We start from the raw sequence: 22,871 nt of genomic DNA, 5'->3' as shown, positions 1-22,871 counted from the left end.
GAGAGAGGGAGAGAGAGAGAGAGAGAGAGAAAGAGAGAGATCAAATTCCTATTTCTGTAATGCTGATTGTCCTGCCTTTCTTGAAGAGGTCGACAGACTTGATGTAGTATCAATGCACAGATTACAGTTGTCTCAGGATGGCTCAAGGCATTTAAAGGTGCAAGGAGACAATGTGGAACAATGAAAAGAATTCTGGATTTGAATCAGCCTTCTGCAGCCTGGCGCCCCCAGATGGGTTGGATTTATGACTCTAACCATCTCTTACATTATTGCCATTCAGCATGATGGCGAGAGGATTCCGACAACATATTTCCAACTTGTCTGGAGGGCACTGGCAATGCTGGCTGGAGAATGTTGAGCAAGCAGTCCCCAAGGTCATGCAATCACTAACTGTTGAAGAGTATCTTAAGCTAGGGGTCACGATTTCAATCGACATTCAGTCCTGATATTCATATGGACATTTTATCCTGCATTATAGAGACTGAGGAAGAGGACTTTGAGAGAAACATGTTTTAAGTCCAAGGGAAGGAGATAATATCTGGAAGAACAGACATCTCCCTGATTCACTGGAGTATAAGAGGGGGAATTGCATAATCAGACTTCTGTTTGTATACACAATCTCATTAAAATTAGTTTTAGCCTTCCTGTGGATTTACAGGCCTGGTCTATCTAGTGGGACAAACAGACAGACAGACAGACAGAGAGACAGACAGACTAACCAAGGTTAAACTAACCAAACCTGCATGGTATTTATAGTATATAAATGCAACTGAAAGAAGAGGCTGGACAGCCATTTGTCTGAAATGGAATAGGGTCTTTTTCTTGAGTAGGGGGTTGGACTAGAAGACCTCCAAGATCCCTTCCACTCTATTCTGATTGATTGATTGATTGATTGATTTTTAACTAGATTTGGTTAAGCATGTCTTCTGAACATTAGCTGTGCGGGATCAACGAGAAGGAAGCTAGATGCACAGAGGCACTGAAAGGTGCATGTGTTCCTTGTGGTCAGTAGATGTCGGGGAAAGGAGAGATAGTCCTATTTTTTTTAATTGTTGGGAGTTGCAAAATTGTGGAGGAACCCTGAAAGTATGACTAGCAATGCAGCTATGCCACTGGAGAAAGGAGGTTACTATATATATATATGGACTTTAAAGGGTATATATATGTATATGTATATGTATATATATAGACTTTAAAGGGCAAAAGGCATACATTAAAACTTGCACCCTTATTTCCTTCTAGGTTAGCAAATCATCAGAAAGCACACTGCCAAAAGATGCCTGCTGTTTTCAAGACTTCAGTGGTAAGTATGCTAGAAAACTAAGCTGACATTCCTAGCCAGTAAAACATATACATGTATATAAAGGCTATGCCTGGCTCGTGTACTTGTGATTTTCCTGCGTTTAGTAGCATGATTAATTATCCAAGCTTATCCTTCTCACCTATTCTTTGTTTTGGAAGCAGCCTGGGGCTGAGGCTTCCTCCCTCTCTTCCGGTGTTTGGCTGTTCTGCGATACCGCTGATAAAATTATACAAAATGTGCTTGATCAAATTACATAAAACCAATGTTATTCCACCACAATAACACTGGCGTTTACACAACAGCTGAACTAATATTCAAAAGGAAGAGTTGTGATAGCAGGGCCTACACCCTATTATATTCTGCCACCATTTTATCCCTGCTGATCTTTGATGCTTCTGATCAAAGTTTGCTTGTCAAGACCCTCCCCTCTTCTCCCCCCTGAAAAAATGATCACCAGAGCGCAATCTTATAGCAATTTGGATCAGTTCTGTGTTGCTTTTCCACCGCCTCCGAGTTTTGTGCATTCAGAACATGTCAAATACATTTGCTATGCTTTGAACATGAAAAAGGAAGTAGAAAGCAGATAATTTTAGAAGCCAGAGAAGTAGTGGGCAGAGGGGAGGGGAGGAGAGGTGGCAGCAGTGATAGCAGATTGGGGAAGGGGTGAGTACAGATTTACACACTGCTGCCTGGCTGTGTGGCAAGCTGTGTAAGGCAGACCTCGGAGCACACAACCTGAGCATGTAAATTGCAAAGAAGGGTACTCACCATGCAATCCTCTATCTTTCCTATTAGAAGATTACCACTCAAAGATGACACAGAGAGAAAATAAATCAGCGCTAAAGGAGAGGGTGCCCATAGAAGCTCTCTCTGGGGTGACTGCTTTAGAAGTAGGAGCTACTCTGCTCTAGAAACATGAAACACTCAGGTTTTAACCAGATGAAGTAACAGAACTCGGAGCTGCTTTGTATTCATGGAGTTTTTCCAGGAGAGACTGGACAGCCATTTGTCCAGAGTGGCTAGGGTCTCCTGCTTGAGTGTGGGGTTGGACTAGATGACCTCCAAGGTCTCTTCCAACCCTATTACTCTATGTCCTATGTATCCCATTAAGCTTGGCTGTTTTTTAGTTCTTGCTTTAGCATTGTACATAAGCAGTTTGTCTGATTAGAGTATGGGTTAATTTGGTAAGAGGTTTTGTGTGAAACGAGGCAAAGAATTTTATTTATTTATTTATTTGTTACATTTCTGTACTGTTCCACCTCTTTTAAAGAGGGATTCTCTTTTCTTCCTTTTCTTTCTTTGCATCTTTTATTCATCTTTCTCTATTTTTTCTATTTTTCTAGTTTAGTTTTTATTTTCTCTTACTATTGTTATTAAATTTTTCAATATATGTGTGTGTGTTTATGTCTATATGTCTGTTTCTAAGTCTAAGTATACACACACACACACACACACATGTGTATACACATACATATATGCAGAGACAGAGACCCAGAATGGATACTTTGTCCTTGATTGACCTGAAAAGCTAAGCTAATAAAAAGTTAACACAGCTAAGAATGCTGTGTTCACATGTCATGCTATGCCCAAATAAATCATAGATGTGACTCCTGGGATGGTCAGAACATGTTGCACTATAGGTTTCTTAGTTATGCTAAGGGTGCAAAGACAACATTTAGTGAAAGCAAGAACTTTGGTGCAGTACCTTGGAGAGCTCCAAAAAAGACTGCTCTAAACAGATTTTTGTGACACAATATTTATTGTACAGTACTAACAACAAAGCCAATTCAACAAACTGAGATTTTAGTTCTTCCCAGCAGTATTTATTTTTTTTACATTTCATTGGAGACTATCAGCTGCTCTGAAGGTACTTTGGATGGAAAGGAAGAGGCTTCCACTAATGCATTGCCCACCTGCGCACTTATGGACACTTAGGGTCAATTTTTATTTTTCTTCCCTCTTTGCATGATCCCAAGGATGCATTGTTAGAAAAGACTGGCAGGTCCAAGGAGGGAGCTGTTATCACGGAGAGGAAATTTCAAAAAAAAAAGCCATGCCTTCCATCTGAGAATGAAACAGAATATTTGGGCTACTAATTCCGGAGCAATCACTGTCTTACAGTTTTCCCCCAAATGAAGAGATGGAAATGTATACCAGCTCCTTCTGTAAAGTCAAAACTTCTTCCATTCAGACTCTGCTTCGGTTGGAATGCCCGGCCAAACTGGTAATATTGGCACGACAAACATGGATTCTGCCATAGAAGTATGAAGCCATCCACTGATATTTACTGACAATGAGTTGAATTCAATTAATATGATTAAAGAGTAAAAATGTCCTCCGGTGAACATAGGCTCCTGGTATCTGAATTAAGGCAGTTTTCCTTGCAGTATTATGGAAGACATTTGTTGTTGTTGTTGTTCTTGTTGTTGTTGTTATTCAGCCTATAGTTCTGAAATGGTGGTTTCCCCCATCCAAGTACTAACCAGGGCTGTCTTTCCTAAACTTTTTGAAATCAGCCAGGGTTGGCTAAATACTGCCACCTGCTGAGGCTAATCTGATTACCCTATGGATTTAACTATTTCTGATTTATTTCAAATCAGCATTTAGAATCCAATCACAACTTTGTGTTTGTGGGCATGCAGCAAGCTTTTATGGGATGTAAGTGCTCCTGGGTACCTCTGAATCTAGTTAAACAAAACCATTCAAGTTGCTAACAGTTTAACCAAGTTATCTCCCTGTTGCTATAGCAGGAAGCCATGCTTGGATTAATGGGCAAAACATTTGGTAAAAATGGACCCATTTGAGCTGTAAAAAAATGTATGCCACAAAAAGCATAGCTTCAGTATGGCCATGTGGAGGATGCTCCTATTTCTTCTCTGAACAAGTCAATGTTCCAGCTCTGAGATAAGATAGATAATGGACAGATAGACAGACAGATAGATATAGATAGATAGGTTGATGATAGTTGAGATAGATGATATAAAGATATAGATAGATTTGATAGAAAAAAAAGCTGCATACAGTACTCCTGACATTGCTTTCATTTTTATAACACCTCAAAAAGAAATGGTTTAAATCAGGGAATGGAAACCTTTGTTAATGTTGTCAATTGGATGATAAACAGCTTGCTTGCTTGCTCAAGTGTGTGTGTGGGGGGGTTACTTTCATTCTACCCATAGTCCTCTGCTCTCTCTTGCTCCTAGGCTTTGCTGGTTGTTGCCATCTTTTCAAATTCCACTCATAAACTGCTGGGACACATCCCAGAGGCCCCCTTAGCATCAATGGTCCAGGGAAGTCCTATTTTATTTGCAGCTTCCTATTAGGGTGCCAGTGCTTGATTATGTACAGTATGCTACCACTGCCTGTTGCATAATCTAAATATTCTTGTTCTCTCTCTCCCTGTCTCTCTCTCTCTCCCTCCCTCCCTCCCTCCCTCTCTTAGTTATAATACTTGCAATGTGTGTGTGTCTGTCTGTGTGTGTGTATCTGTAGTTATGCCTATATGCACTGGGAATACCTAACCTCTGGGTTAGTTAATAATATAGTATGTTGTGCAAAGTGAGAAAATGGATTAATACAGTAATCAAATTAAGCATGCTCATTTTAATCCAAATATCATGTAGATGACCTGGACAACAATTAGGCACTCCATTTTTAAATTTTTTTATGTAGAGGGAGATTTTCTAACTTTTCTACACTCCGTGAAATTTATCTTAGCTTGTATATATCTTCTCTCCTCCTTCCCCTTCTCCTTCTCCTTCTCCTCCTTCTCCTTCTCTAACTTTTCTGCACTCTGTGAAATTTATCTTAGCTTGCATATATGTTCTCCTCCTCCCCATTGACTGTTAAAAACAGACAATCCTTTTTTATGGAGCTCTGAAGACATTGTTTACCAAGACTTTTCAAATTAGGCTGAGGGTTCTCACCCTGTCTTACATGTAGCCAACATAAGAACTAACAATGCTCTGCCTGACAATATGAGATCCAGTTGCTGTGAAGGACATGCAATTCATTTCTAGAAGTGGTATTCTCAAATAATTCTGCTGCAACAGAATCTGGGAATAACCAAGCTAGATAGCAGCATGAAAGACAATTTGGAGACATCAAGGAGATATTAAAAACACAGCAAGGATCCTGCTTGCTAATACTCTCCTATGAGACCCAGGCAGCCCTGCACTTGATGTCATAATTGATGGTCAAACATACTGGATCATTCTTGGGTCATGCATGAACATTCAGTGACATCCTCATTGATGGTCAGTGTGGGGCAAAATGGGGGGCACTACACTGCGGGGTGTGTGTGGACATTTTCAAGGGTTGATATTGAGAGTTCTGCCAACACCTGCAGATTTTAAGAAAGTAACAAATATGCAAAGTGAGTTTTAACAGGCAATTGACAAGCAACTGTGGCATTCTAATTATAATTTTGTGAAAAGAGTAGTGAAGCCAAGGTTTCACCAGGGGGAAAAAAATCTATTTACAGAGTGAGACAGAGAGAGGAAAAATATTATGCTTTTCATTTGATGGAGGGGGGGGGAGAAGTAATTATTGCAACGAGGCACAAGGAAGATCTAGAAGACAGTCGCCCTCTCTTTAATAAGTCCTTGTGGCAGCTAAGCGAGGATCAGTAATATACTTTATCAGGTCTGCATTCAAGTAGCATTAAATATATGCAGGTAGGAATTAAATAGTATCTGAGTTTAATTAAAATGATATATTAAAAAAAAATCCCCCACACACATCGAAGAATGGCTGGGAGACGGCGCGACCGCATTTTAACCGGTAACCCTAGACCCTAATTAGAAATGCTTTTCATATCTGCTCCATGCAAGGGCTTAATTTGAGGCGAGACGGTGAGCGAGGGCTTGGGGAACAGTGTTAATTCTGCATTCGATCTGGGTTTGTATGGAAGCAGGCAACCGTTGATTGACCGAGCGGCGGCACAGATCCCATGACCTTGTTAGGATTTTCATGTGAGGTGTTAATTGAGAGGGTGGATTAATCTTTCAGCATGATTGTCCCTGAGCAATGGGCGAAGTTTGCACTCTCTCCATTTTCTTACTCCATTTGATCTCACTTTCCTAATTCTCCAACTAAGACAGTCTAGGGAGGGAGGGAGGGGAGAAAAAGAAAAGAAAAGAGAACAAATCTTATCCAAGGATTTATTCCTTGGTGGGAGGATGAAGAATAGCTGTGATCTTATGTGAATCACTCAAATTTTTTTTTTTTTAAGATGTGGCTCCAGGAAGCTCAAACCAAATCATATTGGGTTCTGTTTTGTATTTTGGAGATGGAGACAGAAGGACGGTTGAAACTCTTGATGGGATACTTTTCCAGGAGTATATGTATATGTATATGTATTGGGATTCATGCATAATGTTGCTTGCCCTGAAAGGGGATTAAATGATGGGTAGGTGTGGTTTGTAGAAAAGATTTGGGGTGAGAGGAGGTGCTGAAATAACAAAGCAAAAAGCAAACGTAACCCACCACCATCACCCAGCCATTATTACTGGTATTTTCACTAACACATTTGAGAACTGCAAAATGACTTTGGCAAATAAGGCCTAGGGAGAATTGAACTGAGTTACAGTATAAACCCAACATAAATGCTATCTTTGAAATACAGTGGGGTGAAGACTGAAGCAGTTTTCTGGAAGAATAAACCAGCAAAAGTGTATCGGACCCACAGGGTTCTGTTTCTGATGATGCCGTATTTATGGACCCCTGCAGAAGACAATTTGGGATGCTTTGTATTCAAATTGGACTCGAAGCCTCCAAAGTTCCTTCCAATTCTGTTGTTCTGTTATTCTATAATTGTTTTCAACACATGTTCAAAGGAGAAGAGAATATGAGGGAATTCCTCAGGGCTGGAGTGTTCTTGCACTAGACGCAAAATGACCTAGTGATACGTGTCCATTTTCTTTCTTCCACAGTGTGGCTTGCAGCCTCTCTGGAACATCATTTCTCCAAGGATCACAGCCTCTCTGGATTTCCATTGTCTCAAGGAACAATATGAGGAATCAACTTTTCAGAAAGGCTACAGAAAGAAAGAAAATGGACATGTACCACTAGGTCGTTTTGTGCCTAGTGCAGGGGTGGGGAACCCTGGCTCTTTTATGACTGGTGGACTTCAACTCCCAGAATTCCTGAGCCTGCCATGCTGAGGGGAAAGGGAGAGGTTTCCAAGCTGAGCCAGGCTGGCTCAGGAATTCTGGGAGTTGAAGTCCACCAGTCATAAAAGAGCCAAGGTTGCCTATCCCTGAACTAGTGCAAGAACGTAGCACTCCAGCCCTGAGGAATTCCCTCATGTTCTCTTCTCTTTTGAAAGTGTGTTGAAAGCCATTACAGAATTACAGAATAACAGACTAACAGAAGTGGAAAGGACCTTAGAGGCTTCTAGTCTCCTTAGTTCTAGGCTGAATCTCTCTTAATTTTCCATCCATTGCTTCTTCCGGCTCTTAAGTGCTTTAAAGAATAGATTGACACACCCCCCCACTTCTCTGTGACAGCCTTTCAAATATTCAAACACTGCTGTCATGTCCTTCATTAGATTGGACATACCCAGTTCCCACAACCATTCATCCTATCTTTTAGCCTCCAGTTTATCGAAACTGAATGAGCACTGAGTTTAAAAAACACAACAACTGTTTTCTAGCCTAGCACCATTTGCAAGCAGTTCTGAAATCAATAGACTGATTACTAGGAAGAAACAGTCCCAGTCTTGTCCCATTAGAAGCCTCCTCTTTGAATACGTGTTGAGTGGGGCTTCTTGGAACAACATTCATTAAACATCATGAATTTTAGGCATAAAACTTTGAGCTTCATTCAGCCTTACTAACAAATAAACAGCAGGTATAGACTTGGTTTGCAAATTTCCCATCTAACACATTCCTGTCCCAAGAGATATGCTCTTTGATTTAATAACAAAGACCTATGGTGTACAAGAGCACACCAAAGCTGGCAGATTCACTTTCTGCTGTTGCTATCTGTTGTTGGAAAAACTGGACAATTGCTGTCAAGAAAGATCATCTTGGCTCATCAGTAGAAGAGCCATTCAAATGTCCCTATTTAAAATTAACAGAATAACAGAGGTCCTAGTCCAACTCCTTGCCCAAGGCAGGAGACTTTATACCATTCCATACAAATAGTTGTCCAGGCTCTTTTTGAAAGCCACCAGTGATGGAGGAGATTAGTTCTCTCCTTGCTTAGTTTCCATCCATTGTCCTTGTCTCTGATGGGATCATCTTATGGGATCATCAAATCATCACGCTGATGGCAGGGTAAAGAATGATCTGTATCAATACTGTTCAAAATGTTCCGTCCTGTTGTTGCATGAATAAACTAGTGAATGTCAGAAAGGGTTATGAAGATAATAGTAGCACAAATTCTAAGTTAGCATGGCGAACAAGGAAGCTATTGAGTCATTTTTTTTCTTACCTGACCTTATAAATTTAATACACTGTTATTGTTATTATTATTATTACAATACATAATTGTAAAAAGAAAGGAAGCGTAAAACTCTTAAGAACATTAGAAGGCATATGATAATTCTATTGGGTTTTTTTTCAAAGTAGTCCTGTAAAGCCGTATTCATGGCCATAAGTTCAAGTTTGTGAACATCTGGTTCATAATAAATGAGTCTGAAGACAATAGATTTCCAGAACTTGCGGTAGGAATCTTAAGAAAACCCCAAGTCAGATAGGTTTTGTTTACTTCACTTATTATGCCTTCTTTGTAAGGACAACTTGCAGAATCTTCACATGTGACAGGATGAGCTTTGTTCTAGTCTTAGTAGCTTAGGAGAACACATCTAATTAGAGAATCTTCTGTATTCTGCTTTGTTCTCTTGAAGGCCAATCTTTTACTCCTGTTTGAAGGACAGGTGTTCAAAGGGCCTTTTGTTTGAACATCAGAAGACAGCAGAGAGAAGGGAACGTTCTTGAAGTCCCCTGATACCTGGACAGCTGAATCTCTAGGTAGATACTGTGTTGACTTGCTATACCATTGATACTGTACAGCGCGATTTACACCTTCATTACATTTCAACTGCATTGTAAATATATTCATTAGAGGGATGGTCCCGGTGGCCTAAATGGCTGCTTCTGATTTTCTTATTCTGATGATTTTTGGATTTCTACCTAGTTTTCAATCTTCTGAAAGGGAGCTGCTTCTATTTTTTTTTCCTTTGAAGGGCAGCACATCCATAGGAGGAAGGAACGATCCTTTTAAGGGGTGTGTATGCAAATGAAGAATAAAATTATAGAAACCAGAAGATGGACTTTTCGTACCATATGGACTTTTCTCTGACATTTAAAGAGGAACATACCAACGTAAGACAAGATCTCTTGGCTCAGGATTCAGGGCTAGCATTCTGTTTAAAATTCCCACAATGGCTAAGCAGCTGCTTCCAGGAAGCTCTCAAAGAGGACATGAGAGCATCCATATTTCCATATTTTTAATTCTTAGCCTGACATACATAGCTTACATCCCCACTCCCTTGCAGAGGTCTCCCAGTGCTGCTTTCTGATTGAGGTTCTCGCTCTAAGGGATTTTAACTATTTCTTTCCTTATAAATCTATCCAATTATCCCTGTCCTATATAGGAAAGCCCCATGTGAAACCCAGTGATATGGGTACCATAGAAACCTGAACTCATGTTCTTCTGCATTGGCAGTTCTACAGGAATGTTTGCCACCCTTGTGGATCACCCTTCTTCTCTTTAAATGTCTGGATCACTCTGATCGTTTTTATTTGTTCAATAATCAATGTATTCTTCTACAAGTAGCAACGTTTTCGCTACGCTGTGTATAAGATTCACCCACAAATGGTGGGCAATAATACTTGTTGTTAGGGGATAGTTTTGTGTTGTTCGTTTTATCGAATGTAATTCTGTTGGTCAATGATTGAAATATAATTTCACAGAACATAGAATCATAGGGCTGGAAGAGAGCCGGGAGGTCTTCTGGTCCGATCCCCTGTTCGAAACAGCAGACCTTCTACTATCCCAGTCAAATGGTTGTTCAGTCTCTTCTTGAAAATCTCCAGTGATGGAGCATCCACAACTTCAGGAGGCAACCTGTTCCAATGATTAATTGTTCTCACAGTCGTGAAATTTCTCCTTCGTTCTAGGTTAGATCTCTCTTTCACAAGCTTCCACCCATTACTTCTTCTTCTCTGGTGTTTGGATAATGAATCAATCCCCTTTTCTTTGTGAAAGGCTGAATGGAATGGAATGGAATGGAATAGAATGGAATAGAATAGAATAGAATAGAATAGAATAGAATAGAATAGAATAGAATAGAATAGAATAGAATAGAATAGAGCTGGAAGGGACCTTGGAGGTCTTCTAGTCCAGCCCCCCACTCAAGCAGGAGAACCTATACCCTTTCAGACAAATGACTGTCCAGTCTCTTCTTAAAAACCTCCAGTGATGGAGCACCCACAACTTTTGAAGGCAAGCTGTTCCACTGGAACTGGAAGACAGTTATCATGTCCCCCCCCCATCCTAATTTCTGTCTGCCTCTCCCATCCAAAAGCAGAAACAAATGGAGAAAGAAAGCATGTACTTCTTGTTGTTTAGTCATTAAATCATGCCCGACTCTTCGCAATCCCATCCCAGGCCCCGCTATCTCCTGGAGTTTGCCCAAATTCATGTTCATTGTGTTGACAGCCCTATCTAACCATTTCATCCTCTGCTGTCCCTGTCTCCTTTTGCCTTCCGTCTTTCCCAACATCAGGGTTTCTCCAATGAGTCCTCTTTTCTCATGTGGTGGCCAAATTATTTGAGCTTCAATATCTGTCCTTCCAAAGAACAGTCAGGTTTGATGTCCTTTAGAATTGAAAAGCAAGTACAACTCAGTCTTCTTAATCTTATCCTCCAATGAGATTTTAGACCATAGTTTCTTCTTCCCCTGTCAATCAGCAAGGGAGAATAACCAGTACCATTAGGCTACAGAGTGGGAGGAAGAGTTAAAATGAATGGTTAGCTGTGAGTTTGGAAGATTTAGATGGATGTAAATTTTCTTCACTAATGTAACGTACACATTTTTCAAGTCTGATGTGCATTTATTATAGGAAAGACCACTTGAGTTAATCTAATATTTAATTTTTACAAAATAACTGGATTAGATGCCTGGAAGAACTTATGAAGCAACATTGCTCTGTGTCTAAGAGAAGAAAGAAAGAAAGAAAGAAAGAAAGAAAGAAAGAAAGAAAGAAAGAAAGAAAGACATTTTCAATATTTCCTACAAACACAAAGTAAGAGGAAAACTAATTTAGAGAAGTAACTATACGTTACAAATGAAGACCATCATTTCAAGGATATTAGGGCAATTCTCAGTTTTCTTCAAAAGAAATTGACATTTTGAAACCAACAGAAGAGGCTTTCAGAGAGGACCCAGTGAAACACATGGAAGGATAAAGAAGCTTGTTAAATCTTTCTTATGCTTCGTTTCTTTCTCTTTGTCCCTTTCTCTTTCTACTTTTATTCTCTATGTGCTGCGTTGTAAATTTGTTTCTTCTAATGTGTGGAAGGTGTTTTTTTTTTTTTTAAATGCTTTGGGTAGGATCACTGTAGAGAGGGTGAACTGAAATGTGACTCTCCAGAATTCTTACACAATGCTCTGGAAATGTTGTGTATGAACAGCAATACTTGGGTGTACATGCCCACTGAAATACACCTGAAATGACAGCTGTCCCTGACATGTGAAATCTTTTTTTGTTATTTGTTTCGTTACATGGCTTCGCTGTAGATGAGCTTAATTGCATATGTTTTTCAGAAAACAAAAGGGCTAAGTGTATGAGTAGATGTCTCACACAATTCAGAAGAGTGTGTTGCAGTGGAAAAACTCACGCCCCCATCTATTTCTCTGCAGAACAGAAAGGATATCATGTTTGCTTACCATTCAGTGAGAAATACAGAATACTTAGGAGGAGATGTTTGGGTACAGCCAAGAAGAACAAATATGGCGGACCTTCTAAGGTCCCAAGGTATTTCCTCATGCCAACAAGGGCATATTTATTATGATTAAAAAGAAAGCCTAGTTCTCAGCCAGGAAGAGTTTTGTCAAGCCAAAGGTGCGTTTCCAGAGGCAACTGGCTTTCTGTCTTTTTTCCTGAAAACATTTTGCTTCTTATCCAAGAAGCTTTTTTAGTTCTGAACGGAAGAAGCTTCTTGGGTGAGAAGTGAAACATTTTCAAAAAGAAAAAAACATAAGAGAGTCCAGTTGCCTTCAGAAAAACATCTTTTCAAAGTCCACTTGCCTTTCAGAACAGTTCAGTTCTGAAATGAAGTTCTCATTTTAATAACCTTGGAAGGATGGAAGGCTGAGTCAGCATTGAGCCAGTCAGGCTTGAACTGCCGGCAGTCGGCAGAATCAGCTTGCAATTCCTCATTCTAACCACTGCACTATCATGGCAATAGGATAGCAAACCTTTTCTTTTGCCCTCTTGGTTAGCTGTAGATTTCCCTCCAGTTAAAGGATTGAATTTTGGCAGCCTTGTTAAAAATATTAGTGGCACAATTTTGAAGAAGGAAGAAGGAAGGAGAAAGGAGAAGGAGAAGAAGGAAGAAGAAGAAGAAGAAGAAGAAGAAGAAGAAGAAGAAGAAGAAGAAGAAGAAGAAGAAGAAGAGGAGGAGGAGGAGGAGGAGGAGGAGGAGGAGGAGGAGGAGGAGGAGGAGGAGGAGGAGGAGGAGGAGGAGGAGGAGGAGGAAGGGGGAGGGAAAAGCTAGGATAAATTTCAGAAGAGTTAAAAAAATCTCCCTCTACATAAAAACTTTAAAAATTAGGTGTCTTACTCTAGTCCAGATTATCTGCATCAGGGGTGTCAAACTCAATTTCACTGAGGGCTGCCTCAGCATTGCGGTTGCCCTTGAGGGGCTGGGTGGGTGTGGCCAGAGTGGATGCAGCCTACTGGGTGGGCGTGGCTAGTTCTACATCATTCGCGTCAAGAGTGCCTGTGGGGGCCTGGGCAGGAGTGGGACAGATCTGAGGGTCTCTGGCAGAAGGGGGTGGGACTGGGGCAAGTGCGAAGGCATGGTCCACCAGGGCAAGTGCCAAGATGGCCACCACAAAATTGTACATTGGCTCCCGGCTGGCCTGAGTGAGGGCCAAGGCAGCGGGAGTGTTCCCTCACTGTTTCCAGGATGGCTTCGCGGGCCACATGAAACCACTTTGCGGGCTGCATCCGGCCCCCGGGCCTTGTGTTTGACATGTCTGATCTACATGATACTTGAATTAAAATGAGCCCACTTAATTTGATTACTGTATTAATACATTAGCTCCCTTTGCACAACACACTATATTATTAACTAACCCAGAGGTTAGGTATTCCCAGTGCATGTAGGCAAAGCTACACACACACACACACACACACACACACACACACACACACACACATATTAAAAGCATTACAAGAAGCCAAACTTAGAAAGCTGTGTGAATGAATCAAATGATTTTTCCCACCCACCCCTAACTGATAAATGAAGGAAAATAACAAAAAAATGAAACATTAAACATTAAGTTTATACATTTTAGCAATGATATGTTCATAATCAGTGCACAATTGTACTTCAAATTTTGTCTTAATTTGCTTCCCACCCTAAGTCTTTTTGTCCATTTTGAAAATTTCTGACAACTGTAAATTGAAAAACCATTGACAACTATATCCTTCTACTATTAGTTGCTCTCTTGATTTAATCTCAAATTTCCCTTGACAATTTCCCAATAATTCTGGGTACATCAGCATTTTTTTCTTTGCCTGCTGTTTCTCTTCTATGGCGTGCTGTTTGAGAGTGCTGAGATTCACAGAGGTGCTTTTGGGTATAACCTGTGTTTATTTTTATACCATATTCTCAATATGGCATGTCTGATAAAATTGTTTTTAAAATCCACATTCATTTGAACTCTATGGCATCATATGTATCTGTGCCATCCAAACCTCAGGTAGTGATCTTCTAGCTCTAAAGTTTTCTTGTTTCTCAAGAACATCCATTCTTTCATCCGGACCAAACAACAAACTGCAAAATACAATTACAAATCGGATAAACCTAGTCCTCTTTTTTCCTTTGCATTTTGTAACATTTTATATTTAACTCATGGGGTTTTTTCCCGCCTTGCTGTACAAATTTAGATATATCTTTTTGCCAATGCTTGAATAGTAGTACATCAGTTGTCTGTAACAAAAACAGAAAAATGCCACTTAATATTCATGAACTTGAACTCAGCTCTTACAGTTGTAGAGAACTGACAAGGATTAAAAATACAAGAAGCCAGCTTTACCATCTTGTTTACTGTAAATTCCTTGCATTAGTTCCTTTAAGTGATAATCAAAAGCCTTCATTAGAGAGCTTGTAAACTGGCTTACCATGGAAACTTAAATTAAACATGTTGCATTTCGTACCCATTTTTTTTTCAAACCATGTTGTGATTTAGAAGAAAAGAGTGAAACACACAGGCATGTGTCTGTGTGCTTCCTGTGTGTGTCTGTGCATGTATGTGTGCTTGTCTGTGCATGTGTGTTCGTGTTATATACAGCTGCTAAAGCTAATTTTCCAAAGGATTTTCCAGTGCTTTCCAGTGAATTTTACTTTGGCGCTTCTGAGTCAGGAGAGAAAATGAAAATGTGGGCGAAGGAGAAAGGTTTGGAGGCTGCATCAACACATCCTCAGCCTGCAGAAACGGGATTAAGGAGGAAAGCCAAGAGTGGAAGGGAAATTGAGGATTATGACAGAGGCCACTGCAGGTTCAAACAAAATTTGGCCTGCTGGAGGCAGGAGAAATCAGATTGGTGACAGGTGCCATCTCATGGGTCACTCTGCCTCCTGACACTTTTTATAACAAGGACAGAGAAAGGAGGGAGGGTTTTGCAGAGGCTGGAACAGGGAACTTCACGCAAAGCGATGGGAGGCATCCCAGTTTTCATGAGATATCAAGGTACGGGTTGCTGGAGAGCTGGGGGCTGCCGAAGGCTCGAGAAAAAAAAAAAGCAAACCCTGAAGTGTTTCTCTGCAAATGTGCAATTGTAAATACTTCGTGTGATAATCAAATTATTTCTGGACTTTATACTAATGCGGATAAAATATTCATGGGGCACCTAGGCTGGGGAAGGGTTAGAAGATGGCAGACTGTTAATTAACATACATAACAGGCCCCACAAGAGGTAGAAGGGAAAGATAACTTTTGCTTGTATCTCTCCACCCTATCAATTCCCCCATTTGGACAAGACTTTATCTCTAATGGGGGACAGGGGGGAGTCCAAATAAAACCAAAACAACCTGGCGTTTTAGACCCAGCTAAAAGGAATATTATTTACCAAAAGCTCTAGCCTAATATATAAAAAAGGAAGTATGATATGGAAAGGATGGTTTTAAAAGAAAGAAGAAGGGGGTAGGTTAGCTATATATTTATGGGTTTATAGATTAAATCCTTTATCAAATTGGCCATCAAAGCAATTTAATTCAGAACGCATAGCCCACACTTCTAAGGTTTAAAGCCATGTCCATAAACCAGAATTTAAGCAAGCCTGCGGAGAGCATGGTCAAACAACGGTTTACCACTAGAATTTAAGCAAGCCTACGGAGAGCATGGTCAAACAACGGTTTACCGATGAACAAATGATGCTGTTCTCATTTCCGTGGAGTTCATGTACATATCAGCTCTTGGTAGCAGACTCGGCTGTGGGATATTCATTTGGCTATTTTGCCAACATGCTTGTCCTTGATTTAAGGATTGCAAAATTCATACATGCATTTATTTATTCAGTGAAGCGATTCAATTAATCCTCCCAATTGAGGAGAATTGTGCTTAGTTATTTTTTTTCCCTTTTAAATAAAAATGTAGATTTGGAGATGAAAAAACAAAGATTTAGAAAGAGTAGAATTTATTTGTGAGAAAAAGGTCCTAAGATGTATTTTACAAATAAGCCCCCAAAGGAGGGATTAAATTAATCAGAACCTGCACTATTTATAGGCAGCAAATTTGTGTCAGAGTGGGGGAAAAAAAATCCCATCAAGGTTTAGGGGCAAAAAAATAAGATTTTTTGAGAAGAACCCCTCACATATAGATCAGTGTTATTCTCCCTCTTAATTTTATACCATTCTTATTTAGATTTAAGAAAAGGTCTTTTATTCTGAATGGCACCAAATCCTGGACAGCTTCCTTCCTTGCTTCTCCGAAAGATAAATTATCCACATATGGCCAAACTTTTTCAGTTGCCTATTTCATTTGTCAACTCGCAACCCACCCACCCACCCACACGAAGCCTATTCCTTGCAAAACTTTCCTTTCCGTGGTGATATTTTAATCGGAGAATATGTCAAGTTCTTTTTCTTCTTCTTCGGATTGCTGATGAAAACAAATTAATGTTAAATATATTTTCTCCTTCGCGTCGATGACATCTCTGTCAGTCGCCCGCCTCTTTCTTTGCTTCCCCAGTCTCTCTGCCTCTCACAATGGCTCACAAAGGGAGGTATTAACAGAATAACAGTAGATGTTGTGTGTTCTGCCATGAACAAAACTTGTGATCTCATCCCAAGGTTTCAGACAAGCTTGAACCATCTGGCTCCGAGCTGGCGAAAAGCATGCTGGCTATTCCACAGAATTTCAGTGTCAGGGCAAAGGGGCAGTGGGTCTTTGCTTTATGCCAATCTTTTCTCCCACCCAGCTCTCCCTCCCTCCCTCCCTCCCTCCCTCCTCCTCCTCCTCCCTCTCCTCCTCCTCCTCCTCCTCCTCTCCTCCTCCTCCTCCTCCTCTCTCTCTTCTTCTTCTTCTTCTTCTTCTTCTTCTTCTTCTTCTTCTTCTTCTTCTTCTTCTTCTTCTTCTTCTTCTTCTTCTTCTTCTTCTCCCCCCCTCCTCCTCCTCCAATAAGACAGCAGCCTGACACTGCAAAACAGACCATGAGTTTTTAAACACATCCCTGACATTTCCTAGTAGGGGTTTCATTTTATTTTATTTTGGAATTATGACTTTTTTTCCCCTGCAGCTGAGGCCTTTTTTTTTTTACAGAATATCCCCCCCCCTTTTATCTCTCTCTCTCTCTCTCTCTCTCTCTCTCTCTCTCTCTCTCTCTCTCTCAACACACACATGCATGCCCACTCTTTGCAGAGACGGAGAGGGTTTTGAGGGGGGGGAAAGGGAGGATGGGAAGAGAAAGTTGGCAATTTAATTCAAACAAAAGGAGCTTGAAATCTATAAGCACAGCAACTGGGAGACTCTTAGCAATAGAATTCTAATTAGTATTCTCCTATTTTTCTTTTAGACAGTTCAGGAATGCCCCCTATTGACACTAAAAGGCAGGCTGGTTAAAAGAGAGAGAGAGGGAGGGAGGGACGGGGAATGTGTGCGTGTGTGGGGCGGAGAAGGGAGGGGGCTGAGACATAGCCAGCAAACACTGCAGATTGCAAATTATATCACAACCCTTGCCAAGTCCCTACTCTTGGCATCAGGTTTTTTAATGACACCCTGCAAAAAAAGAGAATGGAGGGAGGTGCGGAGAGGAAAGCCCTCAGCTAGGGAGAGAGAGAGAGAGATAGTGTGTGTGTGGGAGGCGAGTTGTGTGGCGGCATGCCTTTGTTGCAAACCCAAATGGTGAAGCGCACACAACACCCACACCCCTATCCGCCACACATATATGGTTTGAACGTATTCCTAATGAGAAGTGAAGATCGGAAGAGGGGCATCTTGGATGCCTGGTCAATTGGCAGCTCCTATTGCATATTAATGAAAGGGATGATCTCATTCTAGAAGAAGAGGAGGACGAAGGCCACCCTCTGCCTCATCCTTTTTTCTTATTCCTCTCCCCCCCCCCGCCGCCCCCAAACTAAGAATCCCCGACTATGATTCTTTGGTTTTGAAGAATAAACATTGCAGAGAAAGTTCCCTCATTTTCATTTGAGCTTGACCTCAGGCGAGCCCATGTTTAAGGCAGGAATTTGGTGGCACTTTAAAAATACAATTGCCTCTTTGCATAATAATATCGCTGGTGTGTGTGCCTGTGGAATTCTTTGCAATTTCCCCGATCCCCCTTCTGCTAGTGTGCCCGTTTCAATCACATTCACAAAGACAAGGATGGAACTTGTGCCTATGGAGGGGTTACTTTATAAATCGCACCTCCCAGGACATTGCCTTTTGCCCTTTCCTGATCCTTGTATCTTGTACCCAAACAGCAGCAGGAGGAGGAGGAGGAGATCTAAATCCAACCCCTTTTGAATTTGGGTAACTCTTATCTAGCACCAATTTAGTGCTGACTGTGAGTTGACTAGATTCTTGTAGGAATAGGACAGATGGAACAGATTGCCTTCAGAAATAGTGGGTGCTCCATCACTGGAGATTTTCAAGAAGAGACTAGACATCTGAGATGGCATAGGTTCTCCTGCTTGAGCGGGGGCTGGACTAGAAGACCTCCAAGGTCCCTGCCAACTCTATTCTATTCTATTCTATTCTATTCTATTCTATTCTATTCTATTGAGCAATACATCTTCTTAATTGGAACTTAATGTGTGGTCCTGTTCCTTTGTGCCTGACAGATGGATCTCACTATTAATGTGGTAAATAATCAGATAAACAGTTTGGAATACCAAGGATGTGGGTCAGAAGTGATACTGAATGTATTTGTTCTCTGAACTGGCAGTCCCATGGAAGAAGCACAGAAGTACAGGAATCCAGGGATGATGCAATTTATTGTAGAGAATTCAGCACTCTTTACAATTGTAGTTGTAGACAACAGAGGATGATTTTATTGTCTATAGAGATTCTCATTCATCCAGATCATGGTTGTCCCAAAGATGCTTTTTCCAGAGGCAACTGGACATTCTTTGTTTTTCCCTGAAGACATTTCACTTCTCATCCAAGAAGCTTTTTTAATTCTGAACGGAAGAAGCTTCTTCAGTTTTGAAGAAGAACGCTGGCTGAGGAATTCTGGGAGTTGAAGTCCACAAGTCATAAAAGGGCCAAGTTTGAAGACCCCTGAGCTAGAGAAGCAAAACCCATCTTCATTGCCCAGGCAACTAGGTGGTGTTCCTTCACTGATGGCACTACACTGATTCATGTACAAACACAAATGCCCTTGAAGGATGAATATTTCTCATGAAATATGTCTACCTTCCCACATTTAGGATTAACACAGTAATAATAAAAACACAGGAAAAGGGATATCATTTTCATTAATGCATCTATGCTTATCCTGAATATCATAGAGACTTCTAGTCACATCACAGATCCTTTCCAGACTAGGAAAACAGGAGTGGGGTCAAGGGAGGATTAATACTTAGGCTTTTTCCTTGAAGGAATCCAGGTGGTCCTCAACTTAACATCCATTCGTTTAGTGACCATTCAAAGTTGCAGCGGGCATTGAAAAAAGTGATTCATGACATTTTTCACTCTTACGACCTTTGCAGCATCCCCACCGTCATGGCAACTGCCAAGTATTTATGATGGTTGTGGTGTCCCGGGGATTCCCCCTTTTGCTACCTTCTGACAAGCAAAAGTAAATATGGAAGCCAGATGCACTTAACAACTGTGTGACTAACTTAACAACTTAACAACTGCAGTGATTCCCTTTCACTGTGACAAGGCAGCTCATAAAATGGGGCAAAGCTCAATTAAGAACTCGTTTAGCAGCAGAAATTCTGGGCTTAATTTTGGTTGTAGTTTAAGGATTACCTGCATTTGGTTACAGATTAAAAGGTCCTGAGATACTGTTGGATTAAATTTCAAGTCAAGTTGACCTCCACTTGCTAAAAATCATGCATAAACTACAGTATTAAAACGGTAATATTTTGCCCCACTCTGGCCTACAGTGCCTAATCATTTAATCTCCCCTCCTCAAAATAGAACAATTATTACACTCATGACTATCCATATATTTGTTTTGAACAATAATATACACTTACCTCATTAACAACCATTTTAATATTATGAAATTGAATAGAGGATTGCGTTAGAATTTCTTGGTGCCTTCCAGGTGTTGCTATGATTACCTAAAATAAAGGCAAATAATAGACAATAGATTCATTGCTATTGCAAATTCCAACAAACTATTAAATCAAATGTTCCCAGGTGAGAAAAATTTTAAAGTTGACAAACAGGATTGTTCACAATGTGTGTCACATAATTTACATGGGTTTGCACGGAGATGGATGTGGTGGTCCTCTCAAAGTAGCTGAAACATGGGCTGATGTGGTGACCTAGGAAAAGTTTGACCCTGTAAGTCTGGAGAAAAGAACAGAATCTTTGGGCCTCTGTGTCTACCAGTGTGTTAGATCCACACTCCTCTTGGTTGGTTAAAGTCTCCTAGGAGATGGTATGTGGTTGTATCCAAAAGAGAATACATTAAGAGGAGTTGTCCTGCTCACATTTGTGGACCAAATTGTGTTGGATAATTTCTGTCTCCCAACCTTCCATTTTAAGGGAAGGTTGTTAAAAAGTGTGTCACGTTTGATGTTCCGCCTAGGAGCAGAGCATCAATTCCTATCCAGGGGAATCCATAATAGGTCTAAGTGGAGATAGGAGTTCGAGATGAAGCAAGCACTGAGAATTGCTAGAGCAAGTAAGTGGGCACGGGAGAAAACAATCACCACATTTTTCACTGGCACAGAAATACTGATTAAGTGATCACTTTTCTCCTTACGAAGAGTAGAGGTTCATTTCCTCCATCGAAGCTGAATGCTAAGAGATTTAGGATTGATAAAGAGGTTCTTCATCATGCAGTTTTTCAGTAAGTGCTGGAATTCAGTTACATAAGATGTGGTTATGGCCACTAGCTTTGTTTCAAGAGGGAATTATACAAACACAAGGAGGAAAAGGCTCTTATGAACTGTTGGTTAGGAGGATGGCTATGTGTGTAGCTCCAAAAGTAGAAGAAGAATGCTTTTAAGTGACAGTTGCTAGGCAACCACATTAGAAGAGTGTCTCTAGAAAGACCTCATATTCAGTTTGTGGGTTTCTCAGAGGCATCTCGCCAGTCCTGTGTGAAAGCAAAAAATGAAGGAAACTGCCAAGTGAACATTAAAAAAAAACCTCATTTGAATAATATTCTTGCTTCAGAATATTCCTGGTTTGGTCCCTTCCTTCCTTCCTTCCTTCCTTCCTTCCTTCCTTCCTTCCTTCCTTCCTTCTCCAATTTGTACATCGCTTTTCCTCCAAGAAAACTTCTGGTCTGTTGAAGAAAAGCAATAAAATAATTCAATAAAATAGTCCATGAGAAAAACATAATAACAATAATCATGTTCCATTTCTCTCATGTTCTGAAGGAATAATTATTCCAGCAATGTTTGGGAAAGCAAGGAGGTCTCAGTCTGAATCACATAGGATCTGCCATATGTTCTCTGCCAGAGAATCCATGGTTGCAATAAAGAAGAATACTTTGGTTGATGGCTGACTCCTTAGTAATCCCATGGTTCCTTAGTAGCACTGATGACGTTAACTTAGTTTGGGTCATGAAACCTCTGCAAGAAAAGAACAAAGCTCAGAGAGCACCAAGGATCCCTAATCCCATGGTTATTCCATGCTTCCATTCCACAGTTCTGCCACTGAGAGCACCCTATTCCAACCCACTGCTCTATGAGTCAGATCCAGAGATAGAATTATGAGAAGCGTCTTCTAATGAGGTGTTAATGTAGATCAGGGGTGTCAAACTCAATTTCATTGAGGGCCGCATCAGCACTGCGGTTGCCCTCAGGGGGCCGGGTGGGTGTGGCCAGGGTGCAACCTACTGGGTGGGCATGGATGGAGTGGGTGTGGCCTACTGGATGGGCATGGCCAGCTCTACATCGTTTGCGTCAAGGGTGCCTGTGGGAGCCTGGGGAGGAGTGGGACAGATCTGAGGGTCTCTGGCAGAAGGGGGTGGGACCAGGACAAGTGCCAAGGCGTGGTCCACTGGAGGAGCCTCACTGTTCCTCTCAGGCCATGCATGGAAGGGGGCTTATGGAGCTAAGACTGAATGTGTTTCAGCATAGATGGCCATCACAAAATTGTACATTGGCTCCCAGCCGGCCTGGGTTAGGGCCAGGTATAATCACTGCAGTTATCCTAATGTGATTGTTTTTGCATTAATCACTGAGATGAGGTTCTTAGCTTGTGATAAATGTAATTTCTTGAACCCGTCCTTAAGGAACATAAAAATAGCCCTGCTTGAGTTGTTTCTGCTTCTCATTACCCTGAATAACTTGATATCATTTACAAATTTGGTCAGCTTACCTCAAACTACTCCATTAAAATCATTTGTGATCCCACTAAAAAACACTGCTCCCCATACAGATCTTTGAGAGTCCCCACTTCTTATTTCTCTCCTTTGAGAACATTGCCTATTTAGTCCTATTTTTTTTCTTTCTGTTATTCTTTTTGACTAGTTAGTAATCCATAAAAGAACAGGTCCTATTATCCCATGACCACTAAGTTCACTCAATAGCCTTTGATAAGGAATTTGGTCAAAGGCTTTTTCAAAGCCCAAATGCAGAAGGTTGACAAGGTCACCTCCGTCCACATGTGTCTGTTGACACTGTCAGAAAGATCCAGAAGTTTGATGAGGCGGGATTGAACTTTGTTGAGGGCAGCTGACATTTGCAGAATCCA

The sequence above is a fragment of the Crotalus tigris genome, unplaced genomic scaffold (assembly GCF_016545835.1).
Source record: "Crotalus tigris isolate CLP2741 ecotype Arizona unplaced genomic scaffold, ASM1654583v1 scf7180000019364.2947544272:3078424, whole genome shotgun sequence".
Taxonomy (NCBI): domain Eukaryota; kingdom Metazoa; phylum Chordata; class Lepidosauria; order Squamata; family Viperidae; genus Crotalus; species Crotalus tigris.
This window is presented reverse-complemented; position numbering follows the sequence as displayed.